Source organism: Bubalus kerabau, chromosome 8 (assembly GCF_029407905.1).
Source record: "Bubalus kerabau isolate K-KA32 ecotype Philippines breed swamp buffalo chromosome 8, PCC_UOA_SB_1v2, whole genome shotgun sequence".
NCBI classification, from domain to species: domain Eukaryota; kingdom Metazoa; phylum Chordata; class Mammalia; order Artiodactyla; family Bovidae; genus Bubalus; species Bubalus kerabau.
In genome coordinates this window covers 97,348,045-97,372,058 of record NC_073631.1, presented here as the reverse complement: position 1 = coordinate 97,372,058, position 24,014 = coordinate 97,348,045, and the positions used below count along the sequence as shown (strand labels likewise).

Here is a 24,014-nt window from a genome sequence, read left to right as displayed (position 1 = left end):
GCAGAAAAAACGTTAAGTGGGTGCCAGGTGAAGGGCAGCCTTTCTCTTGCCCTCACTCTCTTTGTCTCTATTTGGAAAATGCACCCTGAGAGTGTGGGTGGTGGAACATAACCTATCTCCACCATCTGGAAATCTTTTCAAAGATTTAAGCTCTTTCTGAAGATGGAAAATTGGCCTGGGGAGGGGGACATGCTGGGGTTTGCAGGTTGCCATGTTTACCCTTCCTACTCCACACAGGTAGGTGTTCCTACAACTCTTCTTAACTCTGGTGCTCTCCAATACCCGGACTGGCAGCTGCTGCCAACACAATGGTCAGTGATCCGCTCTCAGCACTCTCACACTCATTCCATGTGCTGGACAGTCAGTAGTCACCTTGGTTCTGAGCTTCTATCCCTCCCCCTTTCACCATGTGGGTGGCCAAGCAGCATGTTCTTTGCGCCTCTCTTACTTGCATCCCCAGCCAGTCTTAGAAGCCACCACATCTGTGATGATTTCATGGAACTCTTAAATGCCTACCAGTTACTGCCAATGCTACAAGTTCTGCAACTATTTCCTGTTCTCTGCCTGCTGTACACCTTTAGGCATCCTGGCCACCATCCTATCCTTAAGATGAGTGGAGCCCAGAAGAGAAGACACCAGCAGAATGAGAGAGACTGGGGAGGTGGGTGAGTTAGGTGGAAGGAGCAGAGACTGGGGCTGGGGGGGAGGGGGGGATGAAACCATCACCTCCATCTCCATTAGCACTGTTGCCCCTACAACCCAACCTGCTTCCTGGCTATCCAACCACTCGAATGCTCAGAAATCAACTTCCCCTGGCTCTAAATGTTCACCAAGTTGGGTGTCTAGGCTATGTCTATGGACCTCAGGAAGAATTCCTCCACCTTTGCTGGTTTCCCTACTATAAGGCGAGAAAGATTTGAGAAACCTATATGCAGGTCAGGAGGCGACAGTTAGAACTGGACATGGAACAACAGACTGGTTCCAAATAGGAAAAGGAGTATGTTAAGGCTGTATACTGTTACCCTGCTTGTTTAACTTATATGCAGAGTAGTACATCATGAGAAACGCTGGGCTGGAAGAAGCACAATCTGAAATCAAGATTGCTGGGAGAAAATCAATAACCTCAGATATGCAGATGACACCACCCTTATGGCAGAAAGTGAAGAGGAACTCAAAAGCCTCTTGATGAAAGTGAAAGAGGAGAGGGAAAAGGTGGCTTAAAGCTCAACATTCAGAAAACAAAGATCATGGCATCTGGTCCCATCACTTCCTGGGAAATAGATGGGGAAACAGTGGAAACAGTGTCAGACTTTATTTTTGGGGGCTCCAAAATCAGTGCAGATGGTGACTGCAGCCATGAAATGAAAAGACGCTTACTCCTTGGAAGGAAAGTTATTACCAACCTAGATAGCATATTCAAAAACAGAGACATTACTTTGTCAACAAAGGTCCATCTAGTCAAGGCTATGGTTTTTCCAGTGGTCATGTATGGATGTGAGAGTTGGACTGTGAAGAAAGCTGAGCAACGAAGAATTGATGCTTTTAAACTGTAGTGTTGGAGAAGACTCTTGAGAGTCCCTTGGACTGCAAGGAGATCCACCCAGTCCATTCTGAAGGAGATCAGCCCTGGGATTTCTTTGGAAGGACTGATGCTAAAGCTGAAACTCCAGTACTTTGGCCACCTCATGCAAAGTGTTGACTCACTGGAAAAGACTCTGATGCTGGAAGGAATTAGGGGCAGGAGGAAAAGGGGATGACAGAGGATGAGATGGCTAGATGGCATCACCGACTCGATGGATGTGAGTTTGAGTGAACTCTGGGAGTTGGTGATGGACAGGGAGGCCTGGCGTGCTGGGGTTCATGGGGTCGCAAAGAGTCGGACATGACTGAGCGACTGAACTGAACTGAACTGATGACACTATTGATTAAAACTGTCTGCAATTTGCTCAGGCACACAGCGCTTTCTGTGTAAGCTCCTATGGTGAGCACTCCAGAGCCCAGCCAAGCAGTATCAACCCAGGTGTCCACTGCATTATATGAGAAATCTGTATCTTGAGAAATAAAAGTTTTTTTTTCAGCCACGTGAATAGGTGCAGCAGGAGCCTGAGAGCTTTATGCGTCAGCCCACATAGCAGCAAATTTAGTTATTACACACTTACTGCTGAGCTGCCTGTGGAAAAATCTCCTTCCCTTACCACCTGTTATGCCTAAGCGCTCTGAGCTATTTGGCAGTAGAGACCAGGTGTGAACGGAAGTCATCACCATAAAAATTACTCAATCACATATAAGTAATTACTTCAATAAACAATCTCAAAGTCCCTTTAGCCAGATAGTATAATGGAGAGTTAACTAACAGATATAGACAAATCAGTTAGATATAGGATTCTTTCTGGAGATTGTTGTTCAGTTGCTCAGTCATGTCCGACTTTTTGTGACCCCATGGACTGCATTTGGGTTTTGCATTCAGAGTTCCAACTCCCCTGCTTACCAGCTAAGTAGCCTTGGGCAGGTTTCTTAATCTTTCTAAGGCTGAATTTTTTTCATGTTTAAATTGAGGAAAATAACACCCCTGCCTGCCAGAATTGTGTGATCCAAAAGATAATGTACGTGACAGCTCTTTGCAAATGGCAAAGCATTATGCAGTAATGAGTTATTAGAATTCAATCTTCCAGTAGGGTACCACAGCATCCTTTCATCTCTCCTACCTCCCAAATGCCCTCTCCTTTGTAAACCAAAAGGCATTCCATGTGGAGCACATGTGCCTGTGCACGTGCACACACCGAGTGAACAGGTGCACTGTTGCCTTTCATAGCTAGGGCTAAGCAAGACCCATCGAATCTCCGTATGCTAGATGCTACCAAGAGGGGTCTGCCAAACTTAACCATTAACAGGAAGGTGAAGCCAAGAAGCCTGTGACCCAGATTTTCCTCTAAGTATGGCAGAAACTGGGCTTCCCTGGTGGTTCAGCGGTAAAGAATCCACCTGCCAATGTAGGGGCCACGTGTTCAATCCCTAGGTCAGAAAGATCCCTGGAGAAGGAAAGAGCAACCCACTCCAGTATTCTTGCCTGGGAAATCCCACAGACAGAGGAGCCTGGCAAGCTACAGTCCATAGGGTCGTAAAAGTTAGACACAACTCAGCGAATAAACAACAACAAAACATAGCAGAAATTAGAAACAATTGGTAAGTCCTAGTAGTTCACACAGGAGTAAGAAAGTAGGAGATGCCTAAAACTGACCTTAGGAATAAGAACCCGGAAGAAAGAACTGGCAGGAATTATGGGGCTGGGGAGGGACCGAAGACCACCTAGTTTTGACACGACAGCTAAAACTGAGCCTGAGAAAGAAGTAATTGGTCCAAGATGATACAGGGGCAGAGCTGGGACAGGAATCCAGGTCTTCCCTCTCAGCACCATACCACCTGAGGTACAATCAGCCATTCATGTCCAAATCTATTTGGTTCCTGTATCTCTGAACTAAGTAATAAGTCCAAAAGGAACTTACCCAGAAAATGTTTCTCGGTCACAGATGCCAGACCTGATAAGGGCCCCAAAGAACAGTATCCACTTCATGTTCCAAGGATGCCAGTCATACAGTGGTTGAGTCAAGCTATATTTATAAGGAGTCTGAGGCAGACTCATGTCCTCAAAAATGCTAATATGATTCCTAAGCACCCTTGCAACTCTTGACAGTATATCAGGTGGGTCTTTGATGCCTCTTGCATTCCTTTTGAGTGATAAAGGCCAAGCCTCTTGACCTACAAAGTCAGAAATCTGCTCCTCAGGCTGGAAAAGTCTGTGACAAGGGTTCTGTATTGCTTAACACTTGGTTTTAAGGATTGTTTTTTGAGTAAATAGGGAAGTCCCACAGGGCTGGATAGAACTTACACTGACAGAAGAGGCCAGATTATAAACCTGAGATTGTGTTAGCTCTAGAATAAAAATAAAGACTATCAAAGAAACCCCAAGTCAACTCCAAGATCACACACTTCACACACTTGACAAGCCCTTCTCTGGTGAGAGTAGATCATGATGGAAAGTTTGTGGCTTCTGTTTTGAATCTAACACCTAATTTTTCTGACTCCGACTCCACTAAAAAGGCAAAAATATATGAGGCACACGGTATAGGAGAAATGTGTTAGTCTTAACAAATTATCAGTTTTCCTTGGAATCTAAAAAGATAAGGCTTAATAGCATTATTAATAAGACTTTCTTACATTTACTAGGTTCCGAGTCTGGTGTCCTTTCTACCAAATCACAGAATAATAACTGGAAGACACTCATGATCTCCACCACTTCTTAAGGACTCTGGAGCCTTTCAGTCCATCCAAGGTGCCCCAGATCGCACAAGCCTCCCCCATTCTACTGTGCCCCATCCACATTCTTTCTGTACTTTCTCAAGGGGAGTGGATTCAACCAAGGGTCACGGTTGGGAGTGTTAAAGAAATGTTACTCTGACATTTGTTACAACTGTAAGGGAGACTTTATTCAAGATTATTGCAACAAGACTTCCCTGGTGGTCCAGTGGTTAAGACTCCATGCTTCCAATGCAAGGCACGCAGGTTAGAGCCCTGGTTGGGGAACTAAGATCCCACGTGTTGTGCAGTGTGGCTAAAAAAGGAAAAAAAAAAATGGTTATTGCAATAGAGGTCATGCAACAGGAGAGATTGTGTTCAACTTCAAATCTATTAAATACACCAGAGCAAGGAGGTCAGTGGATGGAAAATTGCTAAGAGGAGACACAAAGTATAGGGAGAATTTTTGCTTAACTGACCTAACAGGATTTGTGCAAAAGGCAGGCTACAGATTTAGACATCAATGGTGGAGAATATGGAACCTAATCAGATATCAAGGACTGAAGGATGATTTATCAGTATTCTTTGCTAAGACTGACTTAGAGTCCAAGGATAAAGCTAGTAGAAAAGAGAGCTCAGGGAAGCCTGTCTAAGGTCTGGTCAAGAAGAGCTGGTCAGGAGTTGTGGAGCTGGGGAGCCTCTATCCAGGCTCTTTTGTCCTTCCAACACTGAAAATGAACACCTAGGCCCACCTTGATCTGTCAAAAAAGCTGGGCTCTACTTCACCAAGATAGAGTTCAGCCTGAGAAGCTGAGACCTAAATCTGTAAGAAATCTGAACTAAGTAATCAAGCACTCAGAATTCCAGGCAAGCTGAAATTCACTTCCCACCTATATCTCCCAAGGAAAGCCATTAACATGAAAAAATCCAAATCTCTAAAGGAAGTCAATGTCTAAAGAGAAATGATATGGAATCTGAGACTCAGATTGATGGAGCAGCCTGGAGGGAGGAATGTCATTGGTTTGCCATCACTAGCTTTTATCATGCAGTGTATCAGAAACAGAAACGCAAAAGTCAACAACGGATCCAGAGTATGCAGCACCTAGCATGATACTTGGCACAGTCTAGTTGCTTAACTAGTATTTATTGAATTAATAAACTCAGAAGTCCCTTTCTAGCTCTAAAATGTTACTCTATTAAGATGAAGGAGCTGACATATACCACAACATGGGTGAATCTCAAAAACATTATGCTAAGTGAAATAAGCCAGTCATGAGAGGACAAGTACCATATGATTCCATTTATACGTGGAACCTAGAATAGGTAAATTCATAGAGACAGAAATAGAATAGAATTACCACAGGCTGGAGAAAGAAAAAATAGGAAGTGGTTGCTTAATGGGTACAGAGTTTCAGTTTGGGATGATGGAAAATTTCTGGAGATCGATGATGGTGATGATTGTGCAACACTGTGAATGCACTAATGCCACTGAACTGCACACTCAAAATGGTTAAAATCATTTTATGATATGTATATTTCACCACAAATTCTTTTAGTTTTTAAAGGATGTTGGTAGCATTTGCTTTAAATGGGATTTTAAAAGATAAAGGTTTTTAAAATAGCAGTTTGCTGTGTTTCAGGGCAACATAAATCAAAGATATAATGTTCCTATATCAGGATTAAAAAAAGGAATAATCATAACCCAATTTTGCTTCCAATAAAAGAGCTTTTAATGGTATTTAGTCCCCAGAGTCCTAATGAGGGCGGTCTCACACAGGCTCCATGACTGTCTTCAAGCCAAGCCAGGTCTCTTTTGCTTGTGGCTAAGATCTGATTGGGCTTCCCAGGTGGAACTAGTGGTAAAGAACCTGCCTGCCATTGCAGGAGATAATAGAAGATCCCCTGGAGAACAGCATGGCAATCCACTCCAGTATTCTTGCCTAGAGAATCCCATGGACAGAGGAGCCATACTTTGACAATCTGATGTGAAGAACTGACTCACTGGAAAAGACCCTGAAGCTGGGAAAGACTGACGGCAGGAGGAGAAGGGGATGACAAAGGATGATATGGTTGGAGGGCATCACTGACATGAACATGAGTTTGAGCAAGCTCCAGGAGTTTGTGATGGACAGGGAAGCCTGGAATGCTGCAGTCCATGGGTTGCAAAGATTTGGACAAGACTGAGTGACTGAATTGACTAACTGAACTAAAGATCTGATTGGCTGGCAAGAGGAAGCCCTATCAACCTGCCTGTCTTTCAGTTCAAAGGCAAATAAGTATTTGATGCCAGAGTCATAGGACCAGTCAGTACTTTCTCCACTGGCTTGGTCTGAAGAGTAAATGAGAATAAATTCTGGTTATACTATTCCCACTGGCCTCTCACAGCTATGCAACCTCTATATGAAATTCCTTCATTATCAAAAATAAGTCCAGCCCCTATGTGCATGAACCTTGAGAACAGGGATAACTTAGTAGAGGGCCATGCTTATGAAAAAAAAACAAGATTAATTTGAAAAGAAAAAAAGGTGTTATTCAAATAGAGACTATACTTAGCCTTCCTTTGGTGTTCTTAGGAGCTCCTGGCTTCACCCACCCATTTGAAATCCTGCCTGCTCTCCTCATTGGCATCTTCTATATCTTAGGGAGGCTACGCCACTTCCTTCTTTAGTTGGGTTCTAGGTACAAATATTTTTTCCTCCGGTGGGAGAGGAGGAATCACAAACAAAGAGAGGGAATTCCCTGGCAGTTCAGTGGTCAGGACTATGTTTTCACTGCCTAGAGTGCAGATTCAATCCCTGGTCAGGAAACTAAAATTCCATAAGCTGCATGGTATTACCAAAAACAAAATAAAACATAAAAAAAAAATAGAGGAAGACATTTGGCCCCTACCTTTAGGGGACTTTCAGTATAAGGACTGAACAGGCTTTGTTCTGATATAAAATAACATGCCCAGCACCTATATGCGTGGGTAAAATCAAGAATGTGCACCTGTGTAATATGTGGACACTGATATGTGACATATGATAAAGGAAGGAAGCATTAGCCTACAAATACTCCTGGCAATCGTGACTCAGAAGGGCTGAGCAATGGGCCAACGCTGAGGCCCCCTCCATGGAGGGCTGGTAGAGGTCAAACAGGAGATGGCTGGGGAAGAGATGGAGGAAATCACCTAGTCCCTAAGAATGAGGCTGGGCAAAGGTGAAGACCAGACAGGTTATACCAGGGGAAAGTAGAATTAGTGGTTAATACTGGGAATTAACACTACAAACTCTTGTTTCTTGAGTCTTTGCCTTCACCCACAGAAGGTGTAGTAGCACCTGGTTATTAACAATTACCAAATAGTTGCTTATTTGACCTATCTTCCTGGGTACCAAAATTACTTACTTACCCCTTTCATGTGGCCACATGACCAGATAATCCCACTAAAAGCTCCACAGTGCACCAAACCCTGGCTTCAGATTCAATCCTGATTCTGCATCATCAGCTGATCATCATAAGTGATCTAAGGCAATCACTTAATCTGAATTCCAAATGCTTCTTCTGTCAAAAAAGTATAGTAATACAACTTATTTCGCAGGGCAGTGAGAATTAAATAGAATAATATAATGGTTATGAGTCTACCACTTGTTGAGTGCTTATTAAATGTGTTAAACATTATGCTAAATTGGTTTGTTTAATCCTTACCATGTCACGAGGTAGACATTAGTATTATCCCCATTTTACAGATGAGGAAAACTGATTTCCTCTGAGGAAATCTCAGAAAGATTAAGTAAAGGAGCTGAGATCATGTACATAGAATAGGCATTCAATAAATGTCAGTTGTGATTATAATCATCAACAAATGACTAAGATTCCACCAAGGGACCATATTACGGATCAGAAGTATCTGGATTAGCTCCATCAGGAAGCTAATTCACTTCAATTCACTCAGTCATGTCTGACTCTTTGCAACCCCATGGAATGTAGCACACCAGGCTTCCCTGTCCATCACCAACTTCCAGAGCTTGCTCAAACTCATGTCCATCGAGTTGGTGATGCCATCCAACCATTTCATCCTCTGCTGTCCCCTTCTCCTCCTGCCCTCAACCTTTCCCAGCATCAGGGTCTTTTCCAATGAGTCAGTTCTTCACATCAGGTGGCCAAAGTTTTGGAGTTTCAGGTTCAGCATCAGTCCTTCCAATGAATATTCAGGATTGATTTCCTTTAGGATTGATTGGTTTGATCTCCTTGCAATCCAAGGGACTCTCAAGAGTCTTCTCCGACACCACGGTTCAAAAGCATCAATTCTATCCCACTGCTGGGCATACACACCAAGGAAACCAGAACTGAAAGAGACACGTGTACCCCAATGTTCATCGCAGCACTGTTTACAATAGCCAGGACATGGAAGCAACCTAGATGTCCATCAGCAGATGAATGGATAAGAAAGCTGTGGTACATATACACAATGGAGTATTACTCAGCCATTAAAAAGAATACATTTGAATCAGTTCTAATGAGGTGGATGAAACTGGAGCCTATTATACAGAGTGAAGCCAGAAAGAAAAACACCAATATACTAATACATATATATGGAATTTAGAAAGATGGTAACAGTAACCCTGTATGCGAGACAGCAAAAGAGACAAAGATGTATAGAACAGTCTTTTGGACTCTGTGGGGGAGGGAGAGGGTGGGATGATTTGGGAGAATGGCATTGAAACATGTATAATATCATATATGAAATGAATCACCAGTCCAGGTTCAATGCATGATACTGGATGCTTGGGGCTGGTGCACTGGGACAACCCAGAGGCATGGTATGGGGAGGGTGGCGAGAGGGGGCGTTCAGGATGGGGAACACGTGCAAACCTGTGGCAGATTCATGTTGATGTATGGCAAAACCAATACAATATTGTAAAGTAATTAACCTCCAATTAAAATAAATAAATTTATATTTTTAAAAAAAGCATCAATTCTTTGGTGCTCAGCTTTCTTTATGGTCCAACTCTCACATCCATACATGACTACGGGAAAAACCATAGCTTAGACTAGATGAACCTTCATTGGCAAAGTAGTGTCTCTGCTTTTTAATATGCTTTCTAGGTTGGTCATAGCTTTTCTTCTAAGGAAAGTGAAAGTGAAGTCTCTCAGTCGTGTTTGACTCTTTGTGACCCCGTGGACTGTAGCCTACCAGGCTCCTCTGTCCATGTGATTTTCCAGGCAATAGTACTGGAGTGGATTGCCATTTCCTTCTCCAGGGGATCTTCCCAACCCAGGGATTGAACCCAGGTCTCTGGCATTGTAGACAGACGCTTTACCATCTGAGCCACCAGGGAACTCCTTTCTTCTAAGGAGCAAACAACTTTTAATTTCATGGCTGCAGTCGCCATCTGCAGTGATTTTGGGGCCCAGGAAAATAAAGTCTGTCATTATTTCCCTATCTATTTGACATGAAGTGATGGGACCTGATGGTGACTGCAGCCATGAAATTAAAAGATGCTTACTCCTTGGAAGAAAAGTTATGACCAACCTAGATAGCATATTGAAAAGCAGAGATATTACTTTGCCAACAGAGGTCCGTCTAGTCAAGGCTATGGTTTTTCCAGTGGTCATGTATGGATGTGAGAGTTGGACTGTGCAGAAAGCTGAGCGACGAAGAATTGATGCTTTTGAACTGTGGTGTTGGAGAAGACTCCTGAGAGTCCCTTGGACTGCAAGGAGATCCAATCAGTCCATTCTGAAGATCAGCCCTGGGTTTTCTTTGGAGGGAATGATGCTAAAGCTGAAACTCCAGTACTTTGGCCACCTCATGTGAAGAGTTGACTCATTGGAAAAGACTGATGCTGAGAGGGATTGGGGGCAGGAGGAAAAGGGGATGACAGAGGATGAGATGGCTGGATGGCATCACTGACTCGATGGATGTGAGTTTGAGTGAACTCCGGGAGTTGGTGTTGGACAGGGAGGCCTGGTGTGCTGCGATTCATGGGGTTGCAAAGAGTCGGACATGACTGAGCAACTGAACTGAACTGAACTGAACTGATGGGACCGGATGCCATGATCTTAGTTTTTTGAATGTTGAGTTTTACGCCAGCTTTTTCAGTTCTGGACTGGGTTGCCATTTCCTTCTCCAGGGGATCTTCCCAACCCAGGGATCAAACCCAGGTCTCCTGCATCGCAGGCAGATTCCTTACCTACCGAGCTATCAGGGAAGCCCCCTGTTGCCCTCCTTCATTGCAAACCCCTTCTGCTGCCTAACATCTCCCTCCCATCCTCCGCCCAGGGCTTTTCCTACTTCAAATGGTCTCCTTGTTTTCCTGTTCCAACTACCCTATCTATGTCAACTACCTCTAAGTCTCTCTGCAGAATCCCACAGCCACATAGCCCAACATTTATAGGACATCACCACCTGAAAAACACCACCATTATCTCAATCTCAATAATCCATCCCTCCTTCACCTTCCTGGATATCTCCCTCAGTTAATGGCACCATTCAGTTACCATCAGTGGGAAACTCTCCACTTCTAATAAATGACAAAAGCCTTTTGATTTTACCCTCTAATGTTTCCCTTCCGTCCTCACTGGCCTCAGAAAGTCTAACAGCAAGCTCCCAAGCTCTATTCCTGCCACTGCTATTATTCCTGACTTGTCCTCCTCTGTTTCCCCTAACTCTTCATGGACAAATGGCTGCAACAGAGTCTTTCCACTGAAACCTCTGTGTGCTCTTAAAGAGCTGCATCCATTCCGTCCCTACATAGTCCATGGGTTTATTTAGGGTGTGAGCCTCTTTTAGCCAAGACATGTGTAATTAATAAAGAGTAATCATTTAGGACCAAGTCTTGATAAATGCCCATTTTCAGGCAAGAAGATCCCACATAATGAGAGTGAGCCATAAGAATCATGACAAACAGAGCAGGAAACACAGAACTTTTCTCTAAATACAGAGTAACTAGCAGGAAACCCAGAACTTGGCTCTAAATTCAGGTAACTAGCAGGAAACCCAGAACTTTGCTCTAAATACAGGGTCAGTTCAGTTTAGTTTAGTCGCTCAGTCATGTCTGACACTTTGTGACCCCATGAACTGCAGCATGCCAGGCCTCCCCGTCCATCACCAACTCCCGGAGTCCACCCAAACCCATGCCCATTGAGTCGGTGATGCCATCCAACCATCTCATCCTCTCATCCCTTCTCCTCCTGCCCTCAATCTTTCCCAGCATCAGGGTCTTTTCAAATGAGTCTGCTCTTTGCATCAGGTGGCCAAAGTATTGGAGTTTCAGCTTCAACATCAGTCCTTTCGATTTAACACCCAGGACTAATCTCCTTTAGGATGGACTGGTTGGATCTCCTTGCAGTCCAAGGGACTCTCAAGAGTCTTCTCCAACACCACAGTTCAAAAGCATCAATTCTTCTGTGCTCAGCTTTCTTTATAGTCCAAATCTCACATCCACACATGACCACTGGAAAAAACCATAGTCTTAACTAGACGGACTTCTGTTGGCAAATTAATGTCTCTGCTTTTCAATATGCTGTCTAAGTTGGTCATAACTTTCCTTCCAAGGAGTAAGCGCTTTTAATTTCATGGCTTCAATCACCATCTACAGTGATTATGGAGCCCAGAAAAATAAAGTCAGCCACTGTTTCCCCATCTATTTGCCATGAAGTGATGGGACCAGATTCCATGATCTTAGTTTTCTGAATGTTGAGCTTTAAACCAACTTTTTCACTCTCCTCTTTCACTTTCATCATGAGGCTCCTTAGTTCTTCACTTTCTGCCATAAGGGTGGTGTCATCTGCATATCTGAGGTTATTGATCTTTCTCCTGGCAATCTTGATTCCAGCTTGTGCTTCTTCCAGCCCAGAGTTTCTCATGATGTACTCTGCATGTAAGTTAAATAAGTAGGGTGACAATATACAGCCTTGACAAACTCCTTTTCCTATTTGGAACCAGTCTGTTGTTCCATGTCCAGTTCTAACTGTTGCTTCCTGACCTGCATACAGGTTTCTCAAGAGGCAGGTCAGGTGGTCTGGTATTCCCATCTCTTGAAGAATTTTCCACAGTTTATTGTGATCCACACAGTCAAAGGCTTTGGCATAGTCAATAAAGCAGAAATAGATGTTTTTCTGGAACTCTCTTGCTTTTTCGATGATCCAGCAGATGTTGGCAATTTGATCTCTGGTTCCTCTGCCTTTTCTAAAACCAGCTTGAACATCTGGAAGTTCACGGTTCACGTATTGCTGAAGCCTGGCTTGGAGAATTTTGAGCATTACTTTACTAGCGTGTGAGATGAGTGCAATTGTGCGGCAGTTTGAGCATTCTTTGGCATTGCCTTTCTTTGGGATTGGAATGAAAACTGACCTTTTCCAGTCCTGTGGCCACTGCTGACTTTTCCAAATTTGCTGGCATATTGAATGCAGCACTTTCACAGCATCATCTTTTAGGATTTGAAATAGCTCAACTGGAATTCCACGATCTCCACTAGCTTTGTTCATAGTGATGTTTCCTAAGGCCCACTTGACTTCACATTCTAGGATGTCTGGCTCTAGGTGAGTGATCACACCATCGTGATTATCTTGGTCATGAAGATCTTTTTTGTACAGTTCTTCTGTGTATTCTTGCCACTTCTTCTTAATATCTTCTGCTTCTGTTAGGTCCATACCATTTCTGTCCTTTATTGAGCCCATCTTTGTATAAAATGTTCCCTTGGTATCTCTAATTTTCTTGAAGAGATCTCTAGTCTTTCTCATTCTATTGTTTTCCTCTATTTCTTTGCATTGATCAGGGTAACCAGCAGGAAACACAGAACTTTGCTCTAAATACAGAGTAACTAGCAGGAAACACATAACTTTGCTCTAAATACAGAGTAACTATCTCCTGGAAGAGATCTAGCCTCACTGAAGAATACTGGGTAAGGCTGGGTTTCATGTACTTTTAAGGTCTCTTCTATTTCATATCAGTGCATTTAAAGGCTTTTATCCTAAATTACATGGTGCCTGCTGGCTTAGTAGGGAAAGACACATTAGATATCTACATTTGACTGAGGACATAGGTCCCACTTTGTATTTGGAGCTGTGCAGGCTTGCCAGAGTTTGCCCTGCCTTTGGGGCACATCATTCTATTGGGGCACATCATTCTAGAGTGAGGGAACCAGGGGAAAGGTGGATGAATAGTGCTTGTTTCTTGGAAAAACAGAAGCCCAATAGCAGAATGTAAAAGGGACAGTCTGATGAACTGGACTCTGGTTAATTAAGCATAACATTGTTTTTGTTGCAATCATTTTCACTGGGAAGTGAGCACAAGTTCACTTCTTTTGGCTCTGAAAATGCAATAGACCTCATTGTTTATTTGATCATCCAGGTGTTTGCAATAAATACACCAGGGTCATTATTTTGCCACCAGCTTTCCTCATTCAGGAGTATGGGAGGAAACAGAGTGGGAGTAAGGGACTAAAGAGAATGTGTACTGACCCAAGGACGTACCCTGGAAGTTGGAGTTTTTTTTCTTTTTAACTCAATCCCTGGTGTTGGTGTTCAGTTGCCAAGTCTTGTCTGACTCTCTGCAACCCCATGAACTGCAGCATGCTAGGCTTCCCTGTCCCTCACCATCTCAGAGTTTGCCCAAGTTTATGTCCATTAAATTAGTGATCCTTACATTGGCTTATTTCCCTATGATTGTCTCTTTTTCCAAGAAGTAAAGCTCAACAAAGTATTTTCCATTATTTGAGGGTTCCAATTTTGGCCGATGGAGGCTTTACTGTCCCTTCTAGGGATAATTCAAGGTCTTGAACTTGGATTCAGGAAAACAACTGTACAATTACCAGATGGGGGAAACCTGGCTGGGCGGAATCCTCAGAGAGCCTGGGGGTTTCAGCTGTCAGTGAGCCCAGCATGAGTCAATGGTATGACACTACTGCCAGAAAATGAATATGACCCTCAACTGCATAAGCTGGGTGAGGGCACTTATGGTCATGCTCTGCTCTGTGCTTGTTAACATACACAAGTTCTACGTCCACTTCTGGGAGCTGCCCTTGAAGAATACAGACAAAGCAAAGCACATTCGCGAGACAGCAACCAGAAGAGTGAGGGGAGTTAGAACCATATTCTGAGAGCTTGAAGGGACCGGGGTACTTAGTTAGGATAAGGAAAAACCTAGCAGAAGCAGTTTATTAATCTTTAAGTAATTAATGAATTTGTCTCTCAGAGGGAAATAAGCTTGCTCTCTGGAGCAAGACGGTAAACCAAAGCTGGTACATGAAAAACATAAGCAGAGGGTTTGAGCTCACTATGAGACAGAATTCAAACAATCTAATCTTCCCAACATGGAATAGGCTGCCTTAGAGACAGGGAGTGATCCAATTATGGGCTGGAGGACTATTTTGTAGAGATGAAAACACTAGATTTGGATAATTTAAGGTTATCTAGAGTTACTAAGGAGAAGGCAATGGCAGCCCACTCCAGTACTCTTGCCTGGCAAATCCCATGGACCAAGGAGCCTGGTAGGCTGCAGTCCACTGGGTCGCTAAAAGTCAGACACGACTGAGCGACTTCACTTTTACTTTTCACTTTCATGCACTGGAGAAGGAAATGGCAACCCACTCCAGTGTTCTTGCCTGGAGAATCCCAGGGACAGTGGAGCCTGGTGGGCTGCCGTCTATTGGGTTGCACAGAGTCGGACACTACTGAAGCGACTTAGCAGAGTTACTAAAGGGCTTCCCACGTGACTCTAGTTGTAAAGAATCCACCTGCCAAGGCAGGAGACATAAAAAAACTCAGGTTCTATCCCTGAGTTGAGTCAGGAAGATCCCTTGAAGGAGGGCATGGCAACCCACTCCAGTATTCTTGCCTGGAGAATCCCATGGACAGAGGAGCCTGCTCGTTACAGTCCATAGGGTCACAAAGAGATGGACATGACTGAAGTGACTTAGCACAAGCACAGAGCTACTAAAAGTACCTTTGACTTTCAACCCTGACATTCTTTTTGCCCTAATTCAATGTTAAGTGGTAACATTCACCATCAAACCCTGAAAATTGCATAACAGAACTGAAATACAACTATGAGATAAAAGATACACCTGAATTGGAATAATCTATTCCATTTCTCGAAGAAGGCAATGGCAACCCACTCCAGTATTCTTGCCTGGAAAATCCCATGAACTGAGGAGCCTTGGGGGCTGCAGTCCATGGCGTCACTAAGAGTCGGACACAACTAATTGACTTCACTTTCACTTTTCACTTTCATGCATTGGAGAAGGAAATGGCAACCCACTCCAGTGTTCTTGCCTGGAGAATCTCAGGGATGGGGGAGCCTGGTGGGCTGTTGTCTATGGGGTCGCACAGAGTCGGACACGACTGAAGCGACTTAGCAGCAGCAGCAGCAGCATTCCATTTCTGCTAGCTGCTGACAACAATCTACCTGAGACAGACCAAAAGGTCCCATCTCAGGGCTTCTCTCTAATATATGGGCTTCAAAAACCAATCTTAAAAGCCAAATAGGAAATATTTGCACATTCTCTTCTGCTAGGGATAGCACTTTCTCAATTATAAACAGCTCCCTGAAACGTCACTTAAGGCTGCCACCAGTTTGCTCATTTCTGAAATGGGAAAGATGTTGGAGGGTATCAAGTGATACCTTAGAGAAGTGTTTTATGCCCAACATACACCAGTGCAGCATGATGATGGGTGACAGAGCCTAATACACTAGCAAGGTATGAGGCAAAGTTGGGAGCATAGGGAAACTGACTATAGATCCAAGACTCTCAGGTCCAAACCCAAGTGGTTATTTACTAAGCAACAGAAAATGCATCCTGGGAATTTATAGTCAAATCAGGTTTCTGCTCATCTACATTAAGGCAATAATAATTTCATGAATCCTGTTTCTCAAGGAAACTTAATTCAGGAAGTCCATAACCAGTGTTTTAAATCTTTGCCTGAGTCACAGTCTTCTCCAAGGTTGGACATATTATGTCTCATTCATCTTTGTAACCTGTCACTAGTCCACCCAGATCTCAATACCTATCTTTATGACTGAAACTTAACCTGTCCCCACCATGGATGTTTGTTTCCAAGCTGAAATGAAGTTTCAGAAACTTAACAGCTCATCGAAGTTATGTGACTTGGCACATGTATATTCAAAGGGGAACATCAGCAGCTGTGAATAGCTGTGGAAGATAATGAAGCCCTTGACTTTCCCATGACTCTTGATGAAGTCCACTATGGATTTCACTTCAACTTCAGAGTTGGCACTGGGTCCATGGTATGAGTCGGAGCCAAGAATTGTTGCTGGCTCCAGGTTCTCATAGGATGTGGAAGAAGCCAAGTGAGAACAGTGAGCTTTAAGAGGACAGTGTATGGAGGCAGTTACCATGCATCACTCAGCTCCTCCTCTGGAAATCAGAGCAAGATTGTCATGGTATTAAATTGAGATACTACCTAAAGGCACAGTCAGAAAACCTAACTTAGGAGAGTCTGGACACATCTCTCCTCTTTAAAAACATGGTTCCTCTATATGGCAGAAAGAGCAAGTTAAATCATCTCCCCTCTGTGGGAGTTGTTGGAAGAAAAGCTAGATTTAACATTATAGATGGAATTCCTGCATCGGGTGGGGGTTGAGCAAGCTCATTTTCTGGGATTTCTTCCAATTCTTAGAGCCCAAGAGTAGAAGATTCTATGCATCTGTACTTCTAAGTCACAAACCCACACATGCAAAGAACCTCTGAAACCCTTTCTGTGGTAAGGAAATCACAGCCACCATCGACAACAAGGCTACCTTCGGCCTCATTTTCTCAGCTACGGGAGTTACTTATGACCACTGAAGTGGGCCCACTGTGGCCTGGCCAGGGCTAGAGAAACTCTGAGGGGACAGGTAGAGGCTGGGACTCCCCAGGGTCTCTAAACAATATGGACAAAGTATATATGCAAACTATCATCTCATTTTGAGAATATTTAATAAGAACAACATCCCAGGAAAAAGTCTGACTTTGAATTGCTGGACATTGTTCAACATTTTGGATCTGATGCTTTGATATTTTTCTTTCCGACACTAAAAAAAAAGAAAAGAAAAGAAAAAATTGGTAAAAGTAATGAATGAAGTTGCCGCTCGTCCATATCCTGTCACAGATCCTTAGGGTATCCTGTCTTGGTTCAATGATTCTCATTAATTCAATGCGTCTTATAAGTATTTATTGATTGCTTTCTATGTGCCAGACACTGTGTCAGGTGTTAGGAACACTATTTCTAACTGCACTATTACATCTAATGAGGAAAAAACAAGCTCAGCTTAACTGTGATTAGAGAAACATAAGGGGTTTTAACTGGTGCCTGAAAGCAAAAAGAAGCTCCCCGTCAACCAGCCTTTCGGCATTAAACTCTCAAAAATCAGAGCTACAAGTCAACAAAGGCAGAGCAGGAAGTGAGTGTTTTCTCTTTGAATCTATTTTGATTTGTACTTCATTTTAGTTTTCCTTCTCGAAGCATCCATAGATGATGTAGTGCGTCTCCTCTTTTAGATCCCAACCCCCTCTAGTGGTTGGTTCAGGGCTGCCTGAGCCTTCCTGCCAGCATACAAAGTCTTTGCTCTGGAAGCTCAGAAGCTGAGCTGGGATACAGCTTATGTGAAAACCAAGATGTGAGACAAAACTATATTAAATGCTCCTCAAACTCAGTGACAGCACTGTGAGCCTGTGAACGGAACTTAGTGAAGTGGGTTTTTTTGGGTTTTTTTCAGATAGATTTTTAAATAGCTTCAATCCTGAATGGGCTAAGCAAGCTGACAGCAATGCAGAGCCATGCAAATAGCTAGCTGGCCAGACAACATCTGACCATCCCCGGGGGCAAGCTCCTGTGCTCTGCTCAACCTCCAAACCGGAGTCTCAGTTCTAGTTTGAATCAGCACCAACACTGAGGTTTCCAGATACCTTCGACCGGGTCTTCCCCTACGTACAATTCTTTAAAATCCAATGGAGAGACAATATAGAAAAAAAAAAAAAAAAGATGACTGTTCAGTCTGATGAGAAAGTTCCTTTAGAATTCTGTTCATTGCTCTCGTTTCCTCCCTGGAAGGCCCCTTTGGAACTGCACTCATGTCCTCCCTTGCCCACAGAGAGACCAGTAGTCTTTACACAGGGTTCTGCTTGGAGCTTCTCAGCCATGGCTGTCTCACTGATGCAAGAAGTAAATAATCTCTCCATCTCCTCAAATGAATACCTGCCTCTAATATAGTCCGGCCAAATGTTAACAATACAGTAACAAAAAACAAGAGCAACAGAAAACAAAAATTTAAAAAAAAAAAAAGTGGGGAGAGAACAAGGGTTTTGTGGTAGAACATTTTGGGAAAATATAGGGTTAAATTGGCTAATTTACTTCAGAACTCCTAAAGGTGTTTTTTTTTTTTTAATGCTTTAAAGTTTTTAATGAAGTGCCAAAAGAGGGATACCGGGGACTGTACTTCTCAAACTTGATTGTAGAACCCTTTATTCTCATGAGATGAGTACTAGTATTTGTACAAGTTCCTTTTGAACACGCATTGAAAAACACTATGGTAGTTGGCTCTCTCCAAAAATAAACCTGAAGCTCTGATTCATTTTTAATATACGTGGGTCACAGTTGCCATAATGGTGTTCTGTAATGAGATTTTAAAAGAAAAACTACAAAACTCCTTTTTGTGATATTACAGAGGATTTCTACAGGTTTTAAGTAAAATGCCAGATGCATTGTACTGCCTACGTAAATCCTTACAGCAATCTAATTGTCAGCAGGTAACATCCGCCTCCTCTTTTCTATCAATCCTACCACAAAAAAGCAGAGACAATTGGAACAAATCTCCTAGGTGACTCACAGTGAACACTGAACTCTAATAGCCCAGCCTAACAGCTGAAATGGGCTCTGATTCAGGCAATACGGAAAGATACCATGTGCTGGGAAAAGAAATGATTATAAATATCACTATATGCCTCAATTCTGGCCACAACTAAGAGATAAGGCATTCTGTTTAGGGTAAATCGGAAACAGAAAGATCACTTTTATTTTGTTTTGAAGTTCCTACACATCTCCTTAGATTCTTGTTGAAGAGAAAAAGTCAAGCTTACTTTGAGAGAACACATAGCCATTGGGGTTGGTGACCCGAAACAGGAAGATATCCATCATATCCAATCAAAGTGATGAATGGATCATTTCCCTAATCAGAGGCAATCTGAGCAGAGACAACAACATATATGTCAATCTCATACTCCCCTTTCACCAGGGAACAGAGAAGAGACCATTAAGGCAATGTGTTTTTTCCAAACATGAACTATCACTAAAGGTCAATGAGAGTCTTCCAGGACTACAGCCCATCTCCAGTTAACATACTTAATGTGCCGAAGTCGATACTTCTCCTTCCAGTCAGAATAATTTACTTATATTAAATAAAAATCAGGTATCACTTATCCATTCTCTCTTAAAAGCAGAATTCTTCCAATTAATTTTGGTGAGACATTTTGCAATGCTGGGGAATGGTGTATGCAGCTTATAGGGATCTGTGAACCAAAGAAATTTTTTCAGTTTCCTAGTTTCCTTAATCACCACACAGACTATAGCTTCCCCAAAGTACTCACAACCAACATCAGATTACTAAAATATGCAGACTTTTCTAAAGATCCAGAGAACCGGTTAAATTCCATTTGGGGAATTACATTTCTACTTGTGATCAACTGCAGTAGAGTTGAAGTTTCTGCTGGATTAAAATTTATTCATTTCCTGTGCTCAGCCATCCTAAGGCATTATTATTCAACTGTTAAATATCCATTTCATAATACCCTAAAGGTAACCGAATTTTAATTGAAGGGGAAAATGTATCAGCCAGTATGCACGTGGTTGCACATGCTTGAATGATCTGATGTGGATTGATTTCCTTTTGCTCATGAATTAACATTCTGATTTATAGCATGTCATTTTTGAATTACTTAAGAAATACCAGAGTAGGTCACACCCAGCACGGTGTCCTGACTCCAATGTCAATGAACATATGGAAGAGAGGTATCACTACACCCTAACTTTAAATCAGATTTGGAAAATTTTCAGAACAACCCGAAAACCCTTAACAAGTTCCACTTCAGATCTGCAGGTCAAAGTAAACTCTTCTAGCTCCTATTTACATTTTCTATCTGAGCTCCTTTTGTGATTATATACATTTCTAGTACACTGTGCCATAGCCCTCTGAACTCCAGGCAGCAAAGCAATTTTCTCTAGTCTGTTCTTAGGCTGAAATCTGACCCACCCCCTTAATCTCTTCTTCACAGAGCACACGGTGGCCAGCAGGCCAGAGGAAGACTGGGGTGCATGCTAGGGTGCTGGGTGGGGCAATATCAAATTAGGTGTGAATAGGTCTATTTCCTGCCTTATGACAAGAGAAGAGGTTGGGATGACAGTGTTAGCTGTTAGGACCACAGATATTGCTTTGAGATTAGGCGGGGCCTGACCCCAGAAAGACATAATAATCGGGGGATAGGGGGCAAAATTACCTTATTTGCAGTCCACAGCACAGTAGCTTGTGTAACTCACTGGCGGGCTTGGATCCAGGCTTGGATCCTGTGTATGTCCTCCCTCCCGTGCTGAGCTGCAAAAGGAGCGTGGAAATGGGAATGGCTTCACAGCCGCAGAACCCTTGTCTGTTCCTCTTCCTGTACTTGATGTGGTTGAGAAGAAGGAGGTGTAGATAGTGGTGCTGTCGATTAACTTTTCATTTAACGTGGGTTTTTTTTTTTTTGGTCCCCTTCCTTTAATGTAAACTTAAATTCTGGCTAACAAGAGGAACTTCCTTTGATGTTTGTAAAAAACCATTGTGGGAAACGTGATGACATGAAAATATGTTCATCGTATGTTTTAAATTTTTAAAAATAGATTATCAAATAGTAAGTGCCATTTGCAAAAGGCTAGCTCATGTGTTATGTATATATACAACATACAAATTCAGGAGGAAAAGGGGGTCTGGAAAAGAGAGGAAGAAATAGATATACAACAAAATGTTAATGGTTAACAATCCCGTAATTGTAGAATTAGTAAAATAGGGATGTTTTTCATTTTTTCTCTATTCTACATTTTTTGCAATGATTGTATTATTTTTGTAATAAAAATGCTTTCGAGTCCTTCATAAAACCAGGATGGTAAGCTCCAGAGGTGCTTTCCAGAGTTTAAATTTTATGATCTAAGTGCCTCAGTTTTATTTGGAATAGTGGCTTTGCCAATTGGATCAGTAAATGGGGAGGAAAAGATTATTTTTGCACCATCAACTTCTGTCTTCGTGCAGCGTTCTAAACATCACAGATAAGGTAAATGAGAAATGCAAATCCTTGCTAAAAATAACTTTTCACCCGCTTTGGGAGTTTTAGTTTAAAATGTTTTGCGCTTTTTCCTCTAAAGGGCTCAAATGCAAAAAAAAATGGGAAACTTCGGGAAACAAATAATATTTTCAAGCATGAACCAAGGAACCATCCGGGAGAAGGAAAGGCCAGGAAAGTTCAAGAGGGCAAGAGAATCTGCGGTTTCCTGATCCCGTTGTAGGAGAAACCGGGAAAAGGAAATAGAAAAGAAGGTAGTAAATATGAGCAAACGTGTCACGGTGTCATAGAGTAGGCAAAGCACTGCTCCGAGGCCTGCTTTCTGAGAACCACTCTGGAGATATCCATCTGTCCCAGTGAGTCCGTTGGTTCTCAGCCATAACGTTTCCAAATTTAGCAGGGAGTTGTGACATTATCTTTTTTTTTCCCCCCTTAACGAACTCTTTCTAGGAAATAATTTTCACTTTTTAAAGGCAAGGTGAAAAAGCTTAAAATTATCAGCACTGAGACTTGCCAGCGCTTACAGGTTGGAGTAAAACCTTAACCTTTTCCGGCTCGCTCCTAAAAAATGCCTCCGTTTTGGGGCAGTTGCCTTTGCCGTTTAGTTGCCCGTCGTCCCGCTTCACGGGAAGAACTCTTTTGGTTTTAAATGCGGCTCGGGCAAGTACTTGGAGCTTTTCTTTCTTCTTTCTTAAACTCCTGGTTGAAAGGGGAAAAAAAGGAACCAAAACACACACACACACACAACACCCCAAGGTACAGAACTGCTACCTTGATTAATTACAGAATTCCTCCCCCCATCCTCCCTAACCCTGGGGCTCCGCACTACCTCATGCATCCCCCGCTCACACGGAGGCCCACACCACCTTCCCAGCTCTCCTCACCCTGGGGCCCACGCCACCTCCCCCTTTCTCTGTTCCTATTGGCGCATACGCCCCTGTTTCCCTGAGAGCAAATCTATCAAGAGGAGAGCATTAATTCACTCCGGCAGACCTGCGTCAGCTTGCGCAGTTAAGAGAAAGAAAAGCGAGGGGGGCGGGGGTTGTAAGGAGGTGAATACTCAAAACCAGCAAGGACCGGTTGGGGTTGGGGGTTGGGGGTTGGGGGTTGGGGGTTGGGGGTTGGGGGTTGGGGGTGGCAGCGGGGGGAAAAACAGCTCTGCTGGCGAAGCTGGGACTGACAGCTCGCCTGGGAGGAACAGGATTCTAGAAGAATCGGGAGGAAAAAAATCAGCGCTGCACCTGTGTACCTTGAAGCATGTTCATGGGCCGGTTTTTTTAAAGAATAGCCAGTGTTAAATTTGCTCCCTAGACTAGGGTGCTCAGCAACCGAGGTTATCCACTTCTTGGGAAATCCGAAATGTTTTAAGATGCAGAAATAGATATTTGCAAATGAATAATCATTAAGTGACTTTTCCCTCTCCTCCATTTCCAGTCCCCGCCTGCGGGAATGGAGAGGGCAGCACGGCAGATGCTGTGGGGCTGGGGACGCTGGAATCGAAGCTAAGCGACGATGAGTCACCGGGCATCCGCAGTGGATGGGAAAGGGGAAGCCATTTTGCCGCAGCAGAGCCGGCTATTTCCAGTTTCGTGCTTCAAGCAAGATGGTACTGTTCGGCCTATGGTTTGCCTCAGCCCAGCTCGAGGTGAACTTAGCCAGCCAGAAAGCCTTTTGCCCTCACTAGCAGAAGAGCACATAGTGGGAATGGTACACACACATTCTCCTCCCACCCCCCGGCTCCACACACACCACCAGAAAAAAAAAAGAGTGGATTTACAGGTATGCGCTGGCAACCCACCGCAGTATTCTTGCCTGGAGAATTCCATGGACAGAGGAGCCCGGCGGGCTACAGTCCAAGGGGTCCCAAGAGTCCCACACGACTTAGCGACTAAACCAAACCACGGCTACAAAACGCAGCAAGGCTGGGTCAAGCCAGGGCAGCGGGGTGCCTGCCTCAGAGGCACGTCTGCCACCAGCTACTTCAGCTCCTGTTTGCAGGGCTGATTGCAAGTCTGTGCAGCAGGGGCACCCAAGCTGTGTGCATTGCTGGGACTGAGACATGTCTGGGCCTGTCTGAATAGGGATCAGCATGAAGCGGCCGCTGCAGCTGTTGCCAACATTTGCTCTCCACAGGACACAGACATCAGTTTGTGAGGACGGGCCGAGAAGAGAGCACATCGTGTTTCCATCACTCCTTTCTTTTTCTCTCCCAGTCTCTGTACTGGTCCACAGTTACTACTCTGAAAACCCTTAGGTTTCAAATTAACAATTTGAGGACGGGGGTGCAGTTTTAGAAAAGTAGGAAGGTGTATTTAACACATGTGGCAGTGCTTCATACTCAAACACGTTAATATTTCTGGCAGTGAAACAAATGAGTGGTAAGTCAGTTCAGGTCAGGTTTTTGCCCCTAAATGAGTTTAGGTCAGGTCAGGG

The 24,014-nt window shown here is 43.4% G+C and overlaps 1 long non-coding RNA gene across 2 annotated transcripts; it reads right to left on the bottom strand.

Annotated features, from left to right (window-relative positions):
- Positions 1 to 4,468: 4,468 nt before the first annotated feature.
- On the bottom strand, positions 4,469 to 23,558 carry LOC129658640 (uncharacterized). Of its 2 annotated transcripts, none has more exons than XR_008717475.1 (4): positions 23,359 to 23,558; positions 20,766 to 20,860; positions 7,682 to 7,833; positions 4,469 to 4,609 (listed from the first exon to the last, which is right to left on the bottom strand). It is a non-coding gene; the product is annotated as an uncharacterized LOC129658640 (long non-coding RNA). The 2 variants fall into 2 exon arrangements; XR_008717474.1 differs by having other exon boundaries at positions 23,380 to 23,558.
- Between the last annotated feature and the right edge of the window lie 456 nt (positions 23,559 to 24,014).